Here is a 20,034-nt window from a genome sequence, read left to right on the forward strand (position 1 = left end):
AAATATCAAGGAAGTGTTTGGGAAGGATGTGGTTAATGAACGCATGTGTGGATGGCTTGAGAAGTTCCATTCTGGTGATTTTAATCTTGAAAATGAGCCACATGGGCAACCTGAGATGAAGGGGGATAATGATGAGCTGAAAGCTGTAGTGGAAGCGAATCCATCCTAACCTATGCATGGATTAGCAGCAAGGTTTGACGTTACTATTCCAACAATATTGGACCATTTGAAACAAATCAGCATGGTAAAGAAGCTGGATAGATGGATATCACATGAATTAAATGAGAGTCAGAAAGGAACTCGTCTTGAAGCTTACCTTTCTTAGCTGTCATGACATAAAGGCAAACCATTTCTAAACCATATTGTTACATGTGATGAAAAATGGATTATTTTTGACAATCACAAGTGTTTGACACAATGGTTGGATAAAGATGAAGTGCCAAAACTAAATACGTCCAAAACTAAATACTCATCAAAAAAAGTTAATGGTGTCTGTTTGGTGGTCCAGTGCTGGTGTTATCCATTACAGTTTCATGAAACCTAGTGAATTGACTACAGATGTCTACTGCAACAGATTGGACGAAATGATGATGGTGCTTATGATTAAGCAGCCAAGACTGGTCAATAAAGACAGGCCAGTCCTCTTGCAAGACAACGTTGGACCACACGTAGCACAAACAATGCTGCTGGAACTATAGAGGCTGGACTTGGAAACTCTCTGCCATCCACTGTATTCACCAGAACTTGCACCAACTGACTGCCACTTCTTCTAGGCTTTGGGCCACTTCTTGCAAGGGAAAATATTCAATTTTCAACAAGCTGTGGAAAATGCCTTTCGTGATTTCATTGCCACTCGCTCTCCAGGCTTCTTCGCTGTTGGCATAAACAAGCTACTGTTAAGATGGCAAAACTGTGTCGATAGTTTCGATGCATACTTTGATTAGTTGTATTGCTTCTTGTTTAAGGTATAATAAACTAACTTTTGTTTCAAAATCAGCTATTTCATATTTAATGACCTAGTATTATGACATCTCAGTTCTAAGATTTAGCATTTTCTTAGTACACAGGCAAGTGAAACATGAGATGGAAGTAGAAACCATCTACAGATTGAAATGGAGGAATTGCCTCCAACCAAAGCAGAAACAGATGGGATGGCCCCAGAGGAGCTTTATTCTAAATGGAAAGGTACAACCTGCCATCCCCACTTACTGTTGCAAAATTGAATGCTAATTAGGATTGACTATTTTTTTGCAAAAGCTTTGAAACAGAAATACTCATTTTAAGAAAATTGTTTTCATGTCCATTTTAGAGCATTTTATTTTTAAAATGACTAAATTTATTTATGACCAAGTAAAAAATATTCAGTACCTCCAGATGTATAAATCATTATTATTCTGATTCCTATACATTTTTTGTTTGACACTTTGGGAGATTAGACAGATATATAAAAAGTACATTATTTCACCTGATGTCTTTTGGCATCTTTTGGGATCAAACCTTCATAATTTAATCTCTGCATCTTCTGACCTGGTTTCCCCATTAATTTTATACCTACTTCCTCTCAAATATCTTTTCCTTTTACTAGAGTGAGCTCTTAAAAACCAAAAGCTTGTCATGGATCTTTTGTGTCTTACTCTTACAACCATCATAAATTCATTGAATCAACTAATATTTATCAAATGTCTCCAACTATTAAGATCCAGCTAGGCAGTGGAGAAGACATCAATATCAGTAGAATATAATATTTTCTTTAAAAAAATACAATCTAGTAATAAAGATAAAACAGATACTGATGTCAACATCAAGTTTTATATTATGTAGTACTACATTCTAGTAAACATCCCCTTATATTATTCAATGTGATGGTTATAATCTCTGGGGTAGCAGAACAAACACATGCATTCATTCATTAATTTAGTCTCTCCACAAATATTACTGGGAATCCACAATGTTCCAGGAATTGAGATAACGTTCTTGGGATAGAGAAAAGACAGTGTCCACATTCTTCATGAGTTTAGAAATTAGCTGAGAGATAGAAAAGGAAAGTGATAATGATATCACTTTGTGGCAAGTGCTTTACAGGTTGTGCAGTGTCTTGTCCGCGGACGAGGGACAAGCCATTCCAGACTTTCTCAGGATTGAAACCAGGCTCTGCTCCTCAGGAATCATGTGACATAGAACAGGATATGTCACTTCCTTAAGCCCCAGATTCTTATCTACAAGATGTGTCTCTTTCATGTAGCTATCATGAGGACTAAATAAGGTAGTCTAGGTACAGTGCCCGACACATGAATTAGTAGCTAGCTGATCACATCTCAAGGAACATGTCAATCTACTTGAACTTTTTTTTTTTTCTTTCCCCAGCTCCAACTCTCTTTAAGTGTTTTGTCTCAGCTCTAAATGTCTGACATTTTTCAAGACGAACAGCAGCATGCAATGGGCTGGAGAAAGAAACAGCAGAAAGCAGAGTTGAAAGAGCCCAGGGAAGCATCCATCACAAAGCCATCCTGCCTTAAAGTGAAAAGTGCAATTCCCTAAGACTCTGGTAACACCCATGACTGAACATCCTGCTAATTTTAGCAAAATAATAAATATGAATAAGCCTTGTTTATTCAATTGACTGCAGCCAAGTGAGAGTGGGAAACCTATGCTTGAGAAGAAATAAAAAACCAGGAGCTCTATCCCTTCATTTGAAACCACGATTAATATAAACACCCATGAAGACCTAGTTGCTCCCAAAGGATCAGAACTGGTATAATTCAGCGTTGGCAGCTTGCTAAAAAGATTGCCTTTTAGGCTTGCAAAACCAGCAATCGATGAAGGTAAGAGAGTTGAAGGAGGCAGAGAAGATGAGTGAAAGAGTCAATTTGTTCAGGTTGATATGGGTTAAAACTCTGATGGTGCTAAAATTCCCAAGGAAATAAAAATTGTCAACAAGAAAAAACAAAAGAATATTAAAGCAAAGCAGTTTCTTTGATGTTAGTGCCTGCTCAGCTTCTTGTCGAAAAAATAATTTTTTTAGATTAGATTTACAGAAATGAGTGATGGGAGAAAGGATAAAGGTCTGTTTTTAAAAAGATTGTATCTTGTTTCTTCGACTGTGTTGTAATTTCCTAGAGAACAGCGATCACAAATTTCCTTGTCTGTTCTTCTGTCCTGCCTGCAACAGGCCTGACATGGAGTAGGGGGTTCAACAATAAGTCCTGCTCGGCTGATAGCTATAAATAGAAGATAAGCAAAGTACAGAACACTGAATATTATTCCAGTATGAATTACACTGGCTGTCCTTCTTCCACTGAAAAGGAATGAGGATAAGAAATAGAAAAGTAGCTATATCTTTTTACTTCATTTCACTTAGTGTGGAGATTGGCCCACAGGGAATGTTTAATAAATGTTTATTGAAGGCATTAATAAGAAAGGCTACAGCATGCAAGTACACGGGCAAGAGATATTGCATTTCTGTTGCCTGTGAAAAGAAACATCCTCTTCTCACTCCCTCAGGTGTCCTGGCTGCAGCAGCAGCAGCAGGGACAGAGGTAAATGCAGCTGCATTTTCTTAAAATAGAGCAGTGATCTACAGGTTAGAAGCTGTGACCTCCTGAAGGGTGTGAGTCACCAGTTCTACCTCATCGGCTAGCACCCAGCTGGGCCCTTGACAGCACTTGTGGAGTTGATTGAGTCATTTATTACAGTTTTCCTTTTCTTTGCTCATTTTTTTTTTTATCTGCTCAGGTTTTCCATGTGTACCTGAAGATTCCTCCATTTACCCCAATGAAAGCAATCACACAAAAATTCCAACTTCATTGAGATTATATCTTTGTAGGCTTGCCTGCCCTTCCTGATTATACAATGATCTTTTGGAAAGGAAGCCTTTATGAGCTATGAACTCCTAATTATAAAACCTCACATAGCAAAAGTACTGCGTTTATGAAGCGCTCACCCTGGGTTTCAGGCACGTCTGGGAATGTCAGAAGGACTTTTGGCCAGATGTTATAATATAAACAAGGATCTAGTTACCTGAGAAGTCTCTGTGATCACAGAGTTCATTTGTTCAACAGGAATTTATTGAACAATAGCTATGCAACAATGTGCTAGAGTTTGTGCTAGGCACAGAGAGCCACGGCCTCTGCCCTCAGAGAAGATATACAATGAGCAATGAGGTAAGCATTTCGAAGAATTCTAGAATACCATGGAAGCACATTAGGAGAGGACCTTCCCTAGGTGCTAGAGGTCCTAGAAGGTCCTAGAGGACCTTCCCTAGGGAGGGAGGTCAGAGAATACTTTCCTAGGGAAATGATATTTATGCTGAAACCTAAAGAATGAGTTGAGTTCCATAAGTGTGGGTCAAAGAAAGGACAATGGGCTATGGTTAAGGGAAGAAGTGTGGTTTTTAGGAGCAGCATGATTTTTGTCACACGGGTCATCTCCTAGATTAATTTATTTGGACTGACACCTGAGACTTAAAGTGCAATGACAAAATAAAGGGCAGGGGTAGGGAATCTGAGGCTGAGATTAAACTCACAATAGCTCGAGCCTCTGCTCTGGAAAACCAACGTCCATGGCTTCCATACTGAAAAAAGGAATATTTCAGTGGCTTTTGTAGCTAAGGGACACAGTGCTATTTCGTTAGTATCCATAGATCCTATGCAGATATTAGTGGGCAGAAGGGTTCACCTTTTGCAAACACCCACAGGTGTATAGTTACCATGCCAGCAAGTCAAACAAGTAAGAAAGTAGTGTGATGACCACATACTTCATGGTGATCCTTCTCACACATGCTCCATGTTGCAGCCACTGACAATTCAAAAGCACAAATGTGATAACACAGATGTGTTGCCATTTATCTGCTTAACACATTTTATCAGCCCTCTCTCTCTCTTTGCTTGAAGAATTAACTCCAAACATTGCTTACAATACCCTTCCTAATTTGGTCCGTGTATGCATTTATATACTTGAATATATAACATATAGTTAATATATTCAAATATATAAATATCAAGACTCATCTCTTATGAATTATCCTTTACCTTCCCACCCAATATACACACACACACACACATACACAAACACACACACACACTTACATACACCCCATAGTTCCTGATTCATCCATTCTTAACTGTGTTGACTTCTCTGAAATCATCACACCCTCTGGACTACAGACCTTAGTATTTGTTGCCTTCTCTGCTTGGTAATTCTCTGCCCCTCCTCCTCTCTGGCTTGAAAACAACTACTTGTTCTTTAAAATCTTCTCCAAAAATCCTTTTCTTCCATCTCCAAGGCTAGATATGATGCCCCCCTCTTCCAGATTTCACAGCTGAAACACTTGTGTTTCCCCTCACATGTCTCCTACTTCAGTGTAATGGCCTGGTTCTTGTCCCTGTCTCTCATAAGAGTATTAGCTCCCAGAGGACAAACACTGTGTCTTATTATTCACAGCATCATTCTTGGCATACAGTTAGTGCTCCCTATATATTTATTGGATAAATATCTGACTTCCACTACCTTTATGACAGCTTACTATCAAGCTGCACATCTGACTTGATCGCATTTGTATCCCTGCTTGCTCTGTGCCTGGCCATGCTAGAAAGAAGCCCAGAGCTCTGTTAGCCTAACATGAAGATGGTTGTAGTTTTAGTTGTTTTTTAAAAATGGCATCTAGTTCTGCCAAGATATGCCCAAAAATCCTGTCAATGCTTCAGAGAACTTTTCTTTGTCAGAAATTTGAGTTCATCATGAACATATATGTTTAGCTCTGAAATATATTAGATGTCATTTTTGAATGATTATTGAGTGAAGATAACTGAAATCTCTTTTTCAGGTGTGCCTCTCTTGAAAAGACCTACTGAATAACTCCGTTGGGGGTGGACCCTCTTCCACCTGTCTGAAGTTTGTTTCCCACGGGATTCTCCTTGCCTCTCTTTGTGCCTCCACTCACACCACCCCCGAGGGGCTGGGGTGAATTACCTGACTGGCAAATTTGGGAAGAATAACCAGGATGCTTCATTAGCTCTGGCTGTTTTCCTCTTGGTTGTAAGCTGCTCACAAGGAACAACACGCTCACAGGAGACAGAAGCTTTTCATGGGGCAAGGCTCTGTCTCTGAGATCATAGTTGGGGAGTTGGTGTGGGTGGTAAGTCAGTCAAACTCTGAGATTCACTATTAGGAAGCCCATTGCATGGCACGGTCAGCTCTGTCCTCTAGCTTGGCCTTTACCAGGGTTATGCTTCCATTTCTCATCTGCCATTGTCTTATTTCTTAATTTATTCAAAGTATAAATGAGAAAGAGACTTTCTCAGAGGCCCCCAGTAAAGTCCAGTTTTTGAAAAGCGCTCAGGGACCCTGCTGATTCTGCTCGTAAGCTACACTCTAGCTCAATTGATGTCTCTTCTGCATAGATGAACAGATCCTGGACTTCCTATATCCTGGGATTGATTCCAGCCTCTGCAGAAGGCAAACATTTGGCTTATGGTGGAGACAAAAGGAGGATTTAATTTCATTGACTCCAGCTTCCACTGGCTTGGTTGGTATCAGCCTCTATGCTTTAGCTTGAACTTCAGTGTTTGTGTGTCACTGGTACATGACCACTTGGCTGGGTTCTAACTCACTGCCCTGCCTGTACTGTGAATATCCTGGCATGTCTCAGGGCTGGACCACTTCCCTATCTGCTCCAAACATTTGTTCTGAGTATTCTCCTGGTCCTCCTGAGACCAACTTTCCACATATCTGTATTCCATCACTCCCACACACCTGGCATAGTATAATTAGAGACATCAGCTGTTACATTGCTTTTTATAAAAGACAGCATGGCATAGAAATACCAGGGACATTACCACCAGAAAAGTCTAGTTTGAATTATATTCCAATGTTTGCTAGTTCCATGATCTTAAACAATAGTAATGGCAGCAACCAATTACTGAGTTTCTGCTCAGTGCTGGGCATTTGCTGAGATATTTTAGGTCTAATATCTGTCAGCCAGGTAATCCAACCTTGCAAGATACATATATCATTACCAATGTAAAAATGAGAAAAACAAACTGTGGATTATACACATAAAATACTTTCACATAGTGCCTGGCATATAATAGACATTCAAAAGAAAATAGACTGCTTATCTTTCCTTCTTGTTTTAATTTTATTTTTATAATAATTTCAAATTTATAAGATTCAAAAATCAGAATGATAAATAATATATGCTTTAAGAAGTCTTGGTCTCTTCCCTGTCTTCATTTACTCCATTCTCCTGAATTTTTAACCATTTTTCTATTTCTTATTTATCCTTACATTATTTATTTATGCAAATATAAGTGCATATATGTGCATACACTGATGTATTTCCCACATTTTTTCATAACATATGGTATAATATGTTTTCCATAAATATCACTGTTTTTCAGTTGGTAAAGCCTAAAATCTTTGTGTCAGCTTGATTTCTATTTTCCCTCACTCTCAACAAATAATCATTTAAAAGTTTTGTCTACCTATAAAATCCAAATATATGACCATTTGTCACCTCCTCCACTCTGGTCCAAGTCAGCATCATCTCCACCTGGATCACTGCAGTCACATCCTCACTGCTCTCCTGGGCTGTGCTCAAAGTCCAATCATGTCACTCTACCCCTAAACCTACCTGTAAAATGTGCCCCACTAAACTCTGCATAAAATCTAAAGTTATTACACCAGTGTGACTGTTACCTGTTGCTGTGAAACAAACCGCCCCAAATTCCAGTGGCTTCAAAGGCAACCATATTTTTATTCATGATTCTCTAATTTAGGTTGGATTCAGCTGGGTGATCTTCTTGAATTGCCTAAGGTCACTCATGGGGCTACCCCAAGTCACTCATCTGGGATTCAACTGGGGCTGATTACTTCAGTACAGACTTGTTCACACGGCAGTTCTCTGGGGTTGTTGTCTCAGATGCCTCAGTCCTTTTTCACATGGAATCTCCAGTAGGATAACCTCTTCACCTGGCCTTCTTAACTTCATAACTTCTTTTTTCTTCGTACCTTCCTCTTTCAGGAGAGCAAATGTGAAAGCAGCAAGGTCTTTTGAGCCCAGGCTTTGGAACTTAAATAATATCACTTCTGCCACATCTATTGGTAAAAAATCAAGTCCAGAACTCCAGCTTAGATTCAAGGTTTGCATGACTATGCTTTATCTCTTGAGAAGAGGTTTTCATCTATCACAATTGCTCTATGAGATCTTCATGATCTGACTTCCATGATCTCATCAATTGTTCTCCCCAAACTCACCTTGCTCTAGCCACGCAACTAATGTCACTGTTCCTCATAAAGAAACAACCCAAGTGCCTGCCCATCAACACATGAGTGGCTTAATAAAATGGTCATATATGTATACCATGGAGTACTATTCAGCTTTAAGAAACAATGGTGATATAGCACTTCTGGTATTTTCCTGGATAGAGCTGAAACCCATTCTACTAAGTGAAGTATCTCAAGAATGGACAAACAAACACCACATGTACTCACCAGCAAATTGGTTTCACTGATCAACACCTAAGTGGACATATAGGAATAACATTTATCAGGTGTCAGGCAAGTGGGAGGGGAGAGGAGGGATGGGTATATACAAACATAATGAGTGAGATGTGCAATGTTTGGGAGATGGTCACACTTGAAGCTCTGACTTGAGGGGGGATATATGAAACCTTAACATTTGTACCCCCATAATATGCTGAAATATATATAAAAAAAGACTATGTATACTCCAGCCTGCGTAAGTTTCTCCTGCAGGACCAAGGTCTTTCTGCACATGGCTGACTTTTTCCCTTCCTTTAAGTCTTTGCTGATGTTTCCCCCATTCAATGAGGCATACATTTTAAATTTAGCTTTCTCTTCATTCCCTGAACACCATTTCCACCTATCTTTTATTGCTTTTTCTTTTATTCATGACACCGCCATTTTATTTTACACAAGATCATAGTTTACTCATTATATCTGGTCTTATTTTCTTTCTTCCCCTACTGGACGGTACTCATCTTTTTCTGATGCATCCTAGAACCTGGAAAATTACCTGATACACATAAAAAATCATTTAATATATTTGTTGAATGAATAAATCAATTAATAAATGAAGCATGTGATCTTTCTTATCTCTTTTTTATTACATTTTATAGTATTGAAGAAAATTTAAGATTGTTTCTAGTAGCTACCTTTATATTTGTATTTTTGTATATTGCCACTGATCCTTTATTTGTTTAACTTTTGCTTCACTGTTAAGTTACAAAAAAATTTGCTCCTCTTCTCCTCCTCCACAACCCAACTTTAGTTTAATAGTATTTTTTTTTCTTCATGTTTGTTTTTGAACAACTAAAATATGCTTAAGTGACTAGTACTTATGTTGTCAGCATGGGATCTTTTGAGTCCTACATTAAACATGAGACAATAACAAGCATATTCCTTCTCTCCTACTTTTCCTCCTATGTTACTTATTTTTAAATCATCAGTTTAAATTTTTGACATTTTGACAAGATTTATGAACCTCCAGTAAAACCATTCAAGAAAATAACCTGATTTTTTTTAAGAAATGACATCAGAGAAAGAGATAATGCGTATTACCAGTATTGGAAATGATAAAGCAGGCATCACTACAGATTCTACAGGTAAAAATAGATGAACAAAAACCATAGAGTATTGAAAGGAACATGTAAAACTCAAATTATTTTCAGATAACATGATTGTATACATAGAAAATCTATAATAATCTATAATCTATTAGAATTATTAACTACTAAATTGAATTTAGCAATGTCCTTGTATATAATAAGATCAATATATAAAAATCAATTATATTCAAAAAATTGCAAAATGAATTATAAAACTAATATCATTTACAATAGCACCAAACCATATCCAATTTTTAGAAATAAACATAACAAAATATGTATAAATAAAATATTATTGAAAGACATTAGAGAAAACCTAAATGAATGAGAGATATTATTATGTTCATGATTTGGAATTTTTAATATTATTAAGATGTCATTTCTATCTAAATTGATCTATAGATTCATGTAATCCCAATCAAAATCCCAACAGAATTGTTTTATACATGTGGAAATTTGCAAGCTAATTCTAAAATGGTTCTGGAAATGCAAACTGACATAGAAAAATAAAGCTGGAGGTATCAAAGCATATGATAACACTACAATAATTAAAGCAGTATGGTATTACATAAGGATGAAAAACTTAGAAACAGAATTACACATACTTGATGGCCTAAATGATGACAAACATCACTTCAATTTAGTGGAGAAAGCAATGTCTCACTAAAAAATTGTGCTGTTCAAAGAAATCAAATCAAACAGACTATATTCTATGACTGTGAGGATTAAAATTAGAACTCAATAGCAAAAGGAAGAAAATGAACTTAAAAATCTAAATAAATGAAATATGTACACATCCAAGGTACCATGTATACATGCATACCACTATTTAATTTTAAAATAACTTTCAAAGATAGTAGTGGATATTTTATTGTTATACTCACTATTTGCTATTTCTTCTCATATGTACCTCAGAAACAAATAAATTTGAGTTAATGATCAAACATAAAAAAGAAAATGTGCTGTTGAGTATTTATATAGGAAAAAATAAATCCTCTTCATTTCCTCACACCATACCAAATCATTAATGAGATGGATCATAGACCTAAACATGACTATAAATTAGAAGGCTTCTGGAAGAAAAACAAAGAGTATCTGTTTGACCTTAATATGTAGAATTACTTCTTAAGTCACAGGTTGGAAGAAGATATGTGCAAGACATGAATCCAACAAAAGAATTTGCATCAAGAATATATAAGGAACTCCTTCAAATCAATAATAAAAAGACAAATAAAACAATAAAAAATTGGCAAAACACTTGAATAGTCACTTCATAAAATAATATATTCAAATTACCAATAAGTATATCAAAACAATTTTATATCATTAGCCATCAACCAAATGCAAGTCACAACCACACTGGAATATACCACACTTTACCAGAATGGATAAATTAAAATAGTTCACAATGACAACATTTGAAAAGATATGAAAAATTGAAGCTTTCATATATTGCATGTTGGTGGGCAAATAGCCAACAGAATTAGTACACAAAGCATACATAAGAATATTTATAGCAGCATTTTTCATAATATCCTCATAATAGGGAAATGTGTAAATGATGGTGTATTTATTAATGGAATATTTTACATTGATGAAAAAGAGAAAAATATACTATTGTACATGTAACATGGGTAAAAGAATCCAGACATGAGAGTAACTACTGAATGACCCCACTTAAATCATCTCACTAAAATGTAGTTCAAAACACTAAAAACTAATCTATGATGTTAGACGTTATAGTAGTAATCACTTTAGGGGGAATATTCACTGGAGGGGAAAAAGGATCCTTCTGCGGGGGACGGGGAGGAGGTCTACTACTTCCCACTCTCAGTAGTCCTAGTGTCCCTTAGCATGTTTCATTGGATTCTTTTAACTCCACTCACAATTTTGTAACTAGACCCTTCATTCAAACCTCATTATTTTTTTGTTTTGAGGGAGACATTTATTTCTGCCAGGGCTTTCACTGATAGAGCACTACCCTCACTCACCCTCCCCTGACATTGAGACACCCTCAGTTGCCTCTTTAGTCTCCCCCCGCCAAGGTCCTACTTCCCCTGGGCCTTTGCTCCATGTGTGAGCTCTGTAATGGCTTAGAATGGGAGTGTCCTCACTCCCATGCTCAACTGGTTACATAAGACAGGTTCTATTCTCTCTGAAAGCATTTTAGCGTCAGAGATTTTGCTTGGGTGAAGCTTGGAACCATTATTTTCCTTTAGAAATACTATATCACAGTTGGGATAGTAATAATCTTAGATTCAATATTTTTCATTTTCATGGGCATTTGGTTATTTTTTTTTAAGTCTTAGGAAAATGCTATATAAATTATAGCCTAACATTGGAATAGAAATTTTTGTTTGAATAAAGTATAAGTATTTATTTCCTTTTTCTCTTTTATACTAAACATTCCTATGTACAATGTTAATACAGTTTTAATTATTAGTTACTTTAACTAGTTTTGCAATAGAGTTGGGAATAAATAAGTAATGCATTAAATATCATTTGGACACAATACATGATATTAAAAATTATGTATGCATAACATGCTATCAATATAATTCCTTATATAGGTTTTAAATTGATTATTAGCAAGATCATTAAGCACCATTAAATAAATGATTCATAGATTTGTCCATGTAAGAAACAACTCAGCCATAAACAAATGTCTGTAGTTTCATTTATCTTTTTTTTTTTTTTTGAGACAGAGTCTCGCTTTGTTGCCCAGGCTAGAGTGAGTTTCATGGTGTCAGCCTAGCTCACAGCAACCTCAAACTCCTGGGCTCAAGTGATCCTTCTGCCTCAGCCTCCCGGGTAGCTGGGACTACAGGCATGCGCCACCATGCCCGGCTAATTTTTTTTTTTATATATATATCAGTTGGCCAATTAATTTCTTTCTATTTATAGTAGAGACGGGGTCTCACTCTTGCTCAGGCTGGTTTCGAACTCCTGACCTTGAGCAATCCGCCCGCCTCGGCCTCCCAAGAGCTAGGATTACAGGCGTGAGCCACAGCGCCCGGCCTCATTTATCTTTTTATCTTGATACTATGGTTTAAATGTTGGTTTTCCTTCCCAAATTCATGTTGAAACTTAATCCTCAATGCAACAGTATTAAGGGGTGGGACCTTTAGGATGGATTAAATCCTCAGGGTGGAGCCCTGATAAATGAGATTAATGACCTTGTAAAAAAAGAAGTATGAGGAAGTTGTTTACTCCCTTTGCCCTGGTGGCCCTTCCACCATATGAAGACACAGTTTTCCTTCCCTTCAAATGATGCAGCAAGAAGGCATCATCTTGGAAGCAGAGAGCAGCCCTCACCATACACTGAATTTGTTGTTGCTTTGACTTTGAACTTTCTAGCTTCCAGAACTATAAGAAATAAGTTTCTATTGTTTATAAATCACCCAGTCTCATTATTTTGTTATAGCAGCACAAATGGACTAAGATACTTGGGATTTGGTAATCATATTTAAAACTGTATGTTTTGCTTTTGTTTGTTGTTTTACTTTGGACTTTTTTGTTGTTGTTTTTCAGATAAAGACTCATGGACTTTGGTTCTGTTACTCTAGAACATGACTCTCTCATCTTTTGACAAACCCCCTCCAATCCTCCCAAGTTGATTTTCTTGTACATCATGTAGCCTATCTCTTAAGGTTGACTATACCAAGCATACTTTGTAAGTATGTTGAAAACTCATCTAGTTACTTTCACATGAATCTGCAATAGAAAAATGACAGAAACACACTTTTGTTTCAAGATACAGATGTAGATCTTGGTTATTTTTATCTCCTTTTATCTTATCTCTTCCTACTTTTTCTTTCCTATTTATTTATTTATGCTATTTCACTTGTGTATTTTTGTTATATAATTTTGTATTGCATACCAAAATTTATTATTGCTATAACCAAAAAATTGTTATTGTTTTCTTTGCTTTATTGGAACAATCTAGAAATTCTATCTGGGAAAGATTTTTGACAGTTCAATTACCATCTCTTTCCCCATCTAATTTACCTAGTTTATCTCTCACTCCTACAGGCAGTTTCTAGGTGCCAGCAAGCTCTCTGTAATGGAAAATTAATTTGCCTTAATGTGTTTCATCTCAAAAGGATATTTGCATTCTAATAAAAAAAACTCCTATAGATGGCACATCAACATAAAAGGATTAATCCTACAAATGGAGGTTTAAAATTTTGTAGCAAATCAACTGGAATGTTATTCTTCACAAGACATATTTTTCCCAGCAGTCCTCAAATCTAACAGGTTGTTTATACTCAGTCTACAAGAATAGTATTAGCATTTTCTTTTCTCAGGTAACTATGGCTTTAGATTAGGCTATAATGCCAAATACATTGGAATTTGATTGGAATATAATCTAAGGCATATTACCATGACCACATATTTCCTATTAACATATATATATATGTGTGTGTGTGTATATATATATATATATATATATATATATATATATATATGTCATGTGCTAATTTACTTACTACTAGCAGAAGGCAGATACGAGATTTGGACCTAGATGACATTTCTGAGCCTTCTGGCTACAGTACGTCTTATCATAGAAAAACCATATAGCTAGTTCTTCTAGGTCTATAAGATTTTTTTTTATACCTTTGTGGGCATTTTTTCCTATCAAAAGTCTTCTAATGGACTGTGAAAAAGTCAACATTCTGTCTACTTTAAATTCTCAGTTTTTCAGTCTATAGTTCAAATTAGTGATACTAAAGAAAAAAATTATTCAATGACAGTTGTTAAAGAACAGTAAGGCAGACTTTATTCAGGGGGACTAACACAACAGGTATAAGAATTACCGCAAAGGGAGTTTGCAGTAGGAGAGAGAGATTGAGCTCGACTCCAAATATAATAACAACAATAATAAAAAATGTGAATTTATAGCCAAGGAGCAGGATTGAAGTTAGTGGATAAAAAATTATTAAGAGGAAACTTTAGGGATCAGGGGAGACTTAGGGCTAAACTGACCTAATTGGATTCCTGGTGACGGCAGTCTAGGGCGATCAAATATCACCTGGGAATTGGTGAAAAGTGAGCAATTTGATCAGATATTGAGGGTGATCAGAGAGCAAGGATGGGGATTTTGGTTAAACTGATAGCAGGATTCTTCCTAAAACTGGGCAATGCAGAGACAAACAGGGATGCCCAAAGGTCAAGTCCTACTTACAAAGAGAGCTCAGAAAAGCCCAATCAAAATTTGGTTAAGAACAGAATATTTCAGTAGCCAGAAATATTGGGACTAAGTAAGATTTCTGAAATCTAGCTAACATACCTATCTGAAATGATTTCATTTACTATAACATTTTCCACAATATGACTATTAGAACTATTTAATTCATGATACTCTTCTTAAAGATTTAGGAAACTGACACCAAATAGTTTTGGGGGAGAGGAGAGTTCTTTCTATTTATGTTGTAGACAGAGGCTATATCTTCTGTACTGATTAGTCTTTCAAAGAAAGAAATATACCATTTTCCTTTCATAAATGCATATAATTCAGAATAAGCCAAGGGATAAATTTGTATTGTATAAATAGTGTAGTAAAAGTTACTGTGCTGTATACCCTAGAATGTATAGAACAAAGACCACAATTCAGGGCAGAAGTGATTCTAAAGAACACACCAGCCCCAGAGCATTTCACCAGAGTAAATTCCACCTGAGTAAGTACTCTGTTGCAAGAAGCATAAGTTAAAATACTAATTAATTTATTCCAAGATTAAAAGGAGTACGGATGATTTGTTTGTTCAAATTGATTGAACTTAATATAGCTAAGACATTTTCAAGCCCTAGGAAGCTGGATTCATTTTTAAAAATTATTGTGCATGATAGTTTTTTTTTTTTTCCATTTCTTTGATGACTAAGAGCAAGAGGGATTAGACTAGAAAGATTTAGAAACACAAGTTGATATTGAACTGAGAGGCACCACATTTTTTCTACACTTGTCCTATAGGTTTGTGGGAAATTAACTTCAGCAGTTTACTGAAGCCATAAACACAGTTCATCACAAGAGAAACCATAAAGATGTATCTTAAAGAACAATGGAGTTAATAGGGCAGATTGTTGAACACAATATATGCTAAAGATTTCCCTTTGTGAATAAAAATGTGTTCATTTACTAACTGGCTATGTTGGCCAAAAAAGTTCAGAACAAATCCATCAAAAAGTCACACAAAGCATATAACCTGTTAGTCACATACTTCTAGCACATGAGTTCAAATAGATATTATTAATTTCATATTTATTAAAAACATTTATCTTCAATATTTAAAACACATTTTTAAAGGAAATTTTGGGGTATCTGTGGTTAAATTCAGATTCTATTTGCTTATTTTTTTTCAGTTGAAATGAAAATGTTCAATGTGAGTCAATAAAATACATAATATATACAATAAACAAAAAAAAACCAGCTCATTCATTTAGAAAGTGTCATGCAAACACACTATAACATTGGAATTTCTTACCAGTATTATGATCTAAGATGTCGACTTGTTGATACTTGGATATAAAGTATTGAAAAGAAATGAAAATATAAGAAATTGAAACAAAAAGAAGGTAGAAAATGAGCTTCTGAAGTGAGTATTTTCAGATTGTGAAAGACAGGTTTCACTCTAGCCGCTCAATCAAACGTGTATTATCTAAATAGTAACATTATGTTGCAAAGATAGAGACTTTTTATACTCTGGTGAGTCCTGCTTATAAAAACTTATATAATAATAATAACAAAACAGAACAGATAATCAAACTGAAACATTAATTTATTTCATTGATTGACAAACACAGATTTTGGTGCATTATAATTTTAGGCTTTATAGCTGCAAAATTCATCAAGCCAATATTTTGAATGACTGAGTTTCCTGAAAGACTAGTAACATTTTCTGTTTGGCAATAAGGGGACCAAAGATGTTAAATGACCTTTCTCTCTCAGCAATTAACAATCCATCACTAATCCAATGATAAATTCTCTCAGCCACTCCCACTACTGAGCTAAAAGTTTAGCTACTTTGAAAGGTGGTCAAATTTTTAAACTTTTCCCAGTTTGCTCTTGAGTTTGACCAACCATTCCCACTCTTATATCCTTTTAGTCTTCCTTTACCCAACCCCTCAACATTACTAAGACAAATGGAGAAAGTTCTTTTAGAGTGGGTCAAAGAGAAGACTGCTTTACCAACTCCATAGTACATAAAGGATTTTGATTAAAAAATAAGGATAAATATAGAGTCAAAAAAAAAAAAAGTTCCCACTAGTGAGATTGTGAATGTGCAGCCAGATAGGCTACTAACACATAGACTGGGTTTCCAAGCCAGGTTTGTTTTCAGTTTATATGCATATTTATGCATGCACCTTCAACCCTTGAAATCTACCTCTCTCTTTTATGACAATTTTTATCATTCAAAAGGGACTAAAGCTGATCTCTAACATATAGAATTCTGTGCTTTGGTTTTAAAGTCATCCTTTAATTGTCCAACTCAGAAAATAATTATGCTAACTGTTTTATTATTTTGGAATGTTCATGTTGTTGAATTCCAAGATGTAAGAGAATATAAAAAGGACTCACTTCTGTTATCTGGACCTGGATTTGTCAACTTTCCCACACAATCAGACAAATGGCTGCATAAACAGATGGGTGTTGCGTTTTGACAAAATAAAGTGGGAAGCTAGTTCCGGAGATAGAAATCGTCCCTAGGGAAATACTACACCACTGACAGTGTTATAGAATCCAAATCTGGGTGTGCTAGCAGCGTGTTTGGCTGACTTCCATTCTTTAAGGTGCTAGCTACCAAGGAAGGACTGTAAATTAACCAGTTAGCAGCCCTGACCACAAACATGGAAAATTTAATGATGAAAATATATATCTTACACTACATTGAAATTAAGCCAGTGTCTAAATGGAAAAAAAAAAAAGTGAAATAATCAACTTTAACTTAAATGCTCGGGTGGTTAGATAAGAAAATGATGTGAAAGCCTGCTTTTCTGTAGTTTGAAGAGCATGCAAATTCAAGCCTATATGCTTAATTAAAGGCTTTAAAATATGTCCAACATAGTGATTTCTAGAGAGAGAAAGCCCAGATCAGCTCTTGCTCCATTCAGACTACACTATTCACTCAAACCCACTCAAATCCCTGGGGACATTAGCTCTCCCTGTTTTTCTAACCTGAAATCTCTATCCAATCCCTCTTGTCATTCAAATTTCTCCTGGCTTCTGATTTCCAATATAAAATTCTAGCCACTCCTAAAGCATATTCCTTTAGCTTACCTTTAGATACCTCAGTATCTCTCTCTCTCTCTCTCTTTAGAGACCCTTAACGTTGTACTAAAAGAGGACTTGGCACTTAAAAGACCAAGTCAATAAATACTTTTTGAATAAAAGAATAAACATGCATAGCACTTTACTAAGTGATCTTCTACACGACTGTATCTTCTGAGAGCAATCCCACATGCTGGTCATAGAACAGATATTATTCTTTCCTTTTTACACTGGCAACCGGCTCAGATAGCTTTATACCTTATCCTGGTCATACTAGAAGGAGCAAAGTGTGGGCTGGAGTATAGGTTTTGTAAAATGTAATGTAGTTCTCTCTCCCCTCCTCTTTCTTACTCATCCTTCGAGCTTCATTATTTGGGTCCTAAGGTTACATACAATGGTGTAGTCTTTTAAAAAGAAAGGTATTTGGAGAGTGTCCATTTTACTTCAAGATTTTTGGAGAGTTATTAAGTAATTTAAAACATTGCTTTAAATGAAAGTAAAAATAGATATATTAGGGGAAGAATTCACAATCCTCATTATTTCAAAAAAGGATATATGAAAGATTGACTTGGGACAAACACATATCTTTTAGGGAGCTCTCTTCTTCCTTTCTTTTTATCATCTTTTGTCAGCATGCACGCACACACACACACAGAAACACACACACATTGAGTTGAGGACAGCACTTCATCCAGAAGAGAACCTAGGATTCGCATACAATAATATAAATACAAACAAGAAACAAAAAAAGCAAATTTAAAAAAATGAACCCAAACTGCCTGTTGGAGAATGATTTCTATTTGGGTGTAGGGTATCCTGAGAAAGATAAAAAATATAACAAAGGGAATTCCAAGGTAACCCTAATGACTGCAAAAGAAAATAAAGGTAAATAAAAAAAATAATGGAAATATAATGTTGTACAAAATGAAATGAGTATACTAAAGCCTTCCTTATGTTAGCCATGAGGCAGAGAGAGTGCTATCTCATGTTGCTTGCCTGCTTCACTCCCAGGTATACAAGAAGAAAGCATACTTTTTGACATAACCCATTCTTTATGTGAAATCCCCAATCAGTTCCCATTCAAAAGAGAGGCCCATTTTGGAGAACAATCTAGGTAAATATACAAGGCACCTTTTCAAACTATGTGGAATCATTAACCTGTTCTCCTACATTAACATAAACAGAAATCAGGGATAGCAAACTTGAGGAAAACCAAAATCCTGAAAGATCATATGGATCCTGGATTGAATCTTGGAAAGAAAAAGGACATCAGAGAAAAAACTGATGAAATCTGAAGAAAATTTAGAGTTTAGTTAATAGTAATGTACTAATGTTTATTTCTTACTTTTGATAAATGTACTGTGGTAAACTTAGGGGAGGATAAGTAAAGGATATATGTGAACTCTACCACCTCTGTAACTTTCCATAAATCTACAGTTGTTACAAAATAAATGAAGAAAGAAAAAAATCCTGAAAGAACAGGACTTCAAAACCACTCTGGTACTGTTGTAATCCATTTTTATACAAGAGGATACTGGGGCTTAGATCGGTTAGATAACTTGCCCAAAGTCTCACAGCAAGTATGTGACAGATTAGTGTATGAATCATATACCAAACTTTCTTTACTTTTCCAGTTTGGTCTCCTAAGCTATTCTAGTTGTTTTTTTTTTTTTTTAAGTTGATTAGGAACAACAACCTTATCTTATATAAAATTGTGTCCCTACATATAGGAAAACTAAATAAATATCTATGAATTATGTCTTGAAAAGTGCATATGCAATGTCTACACTATGTTGCTGAACATATTCTACACAGTATAATTAAATACAGGTCTTTTAGAGTAGCATGATTTTCTCTATTTTAATAATGTCATGACAAAGATTAACTAAGAGTTATAGCTAGATAAGATTAAAATGCAGTTGGCCTTTCTTCGTGAAAGTTTATATTTTCAACCTGTGGTTTTAACAATGAATTTAATGTACATTCCTTAAAATTACATTGAACTTTTCTGATATTCCTAGATAAATAATGAAACTTAGAATTAATGCTTTAATTTTCCTAAGCTATTTAGTTTGTCCTTTCTTTCTCACAATAATGTTTTGGTAATAAATAAGATTCCAAACCGTATATCTTACCTGCACTTAG

The sequence above is a fragment of the Microcebus murinus genome, chromosome 10 (genome assembly GCF_040939455.1).
Source record: "Microcebus murinus isolate Inina chromosome 10, M.murinus_Inina_mat1.0, whole genome shotgun sequence".
Taxonomy (NCBI): Eukaryota; Metazoa; Chordata; class Mammalia; order Primates; family Cheirogaleidae; genus Microcebus; species Microcebus murinus.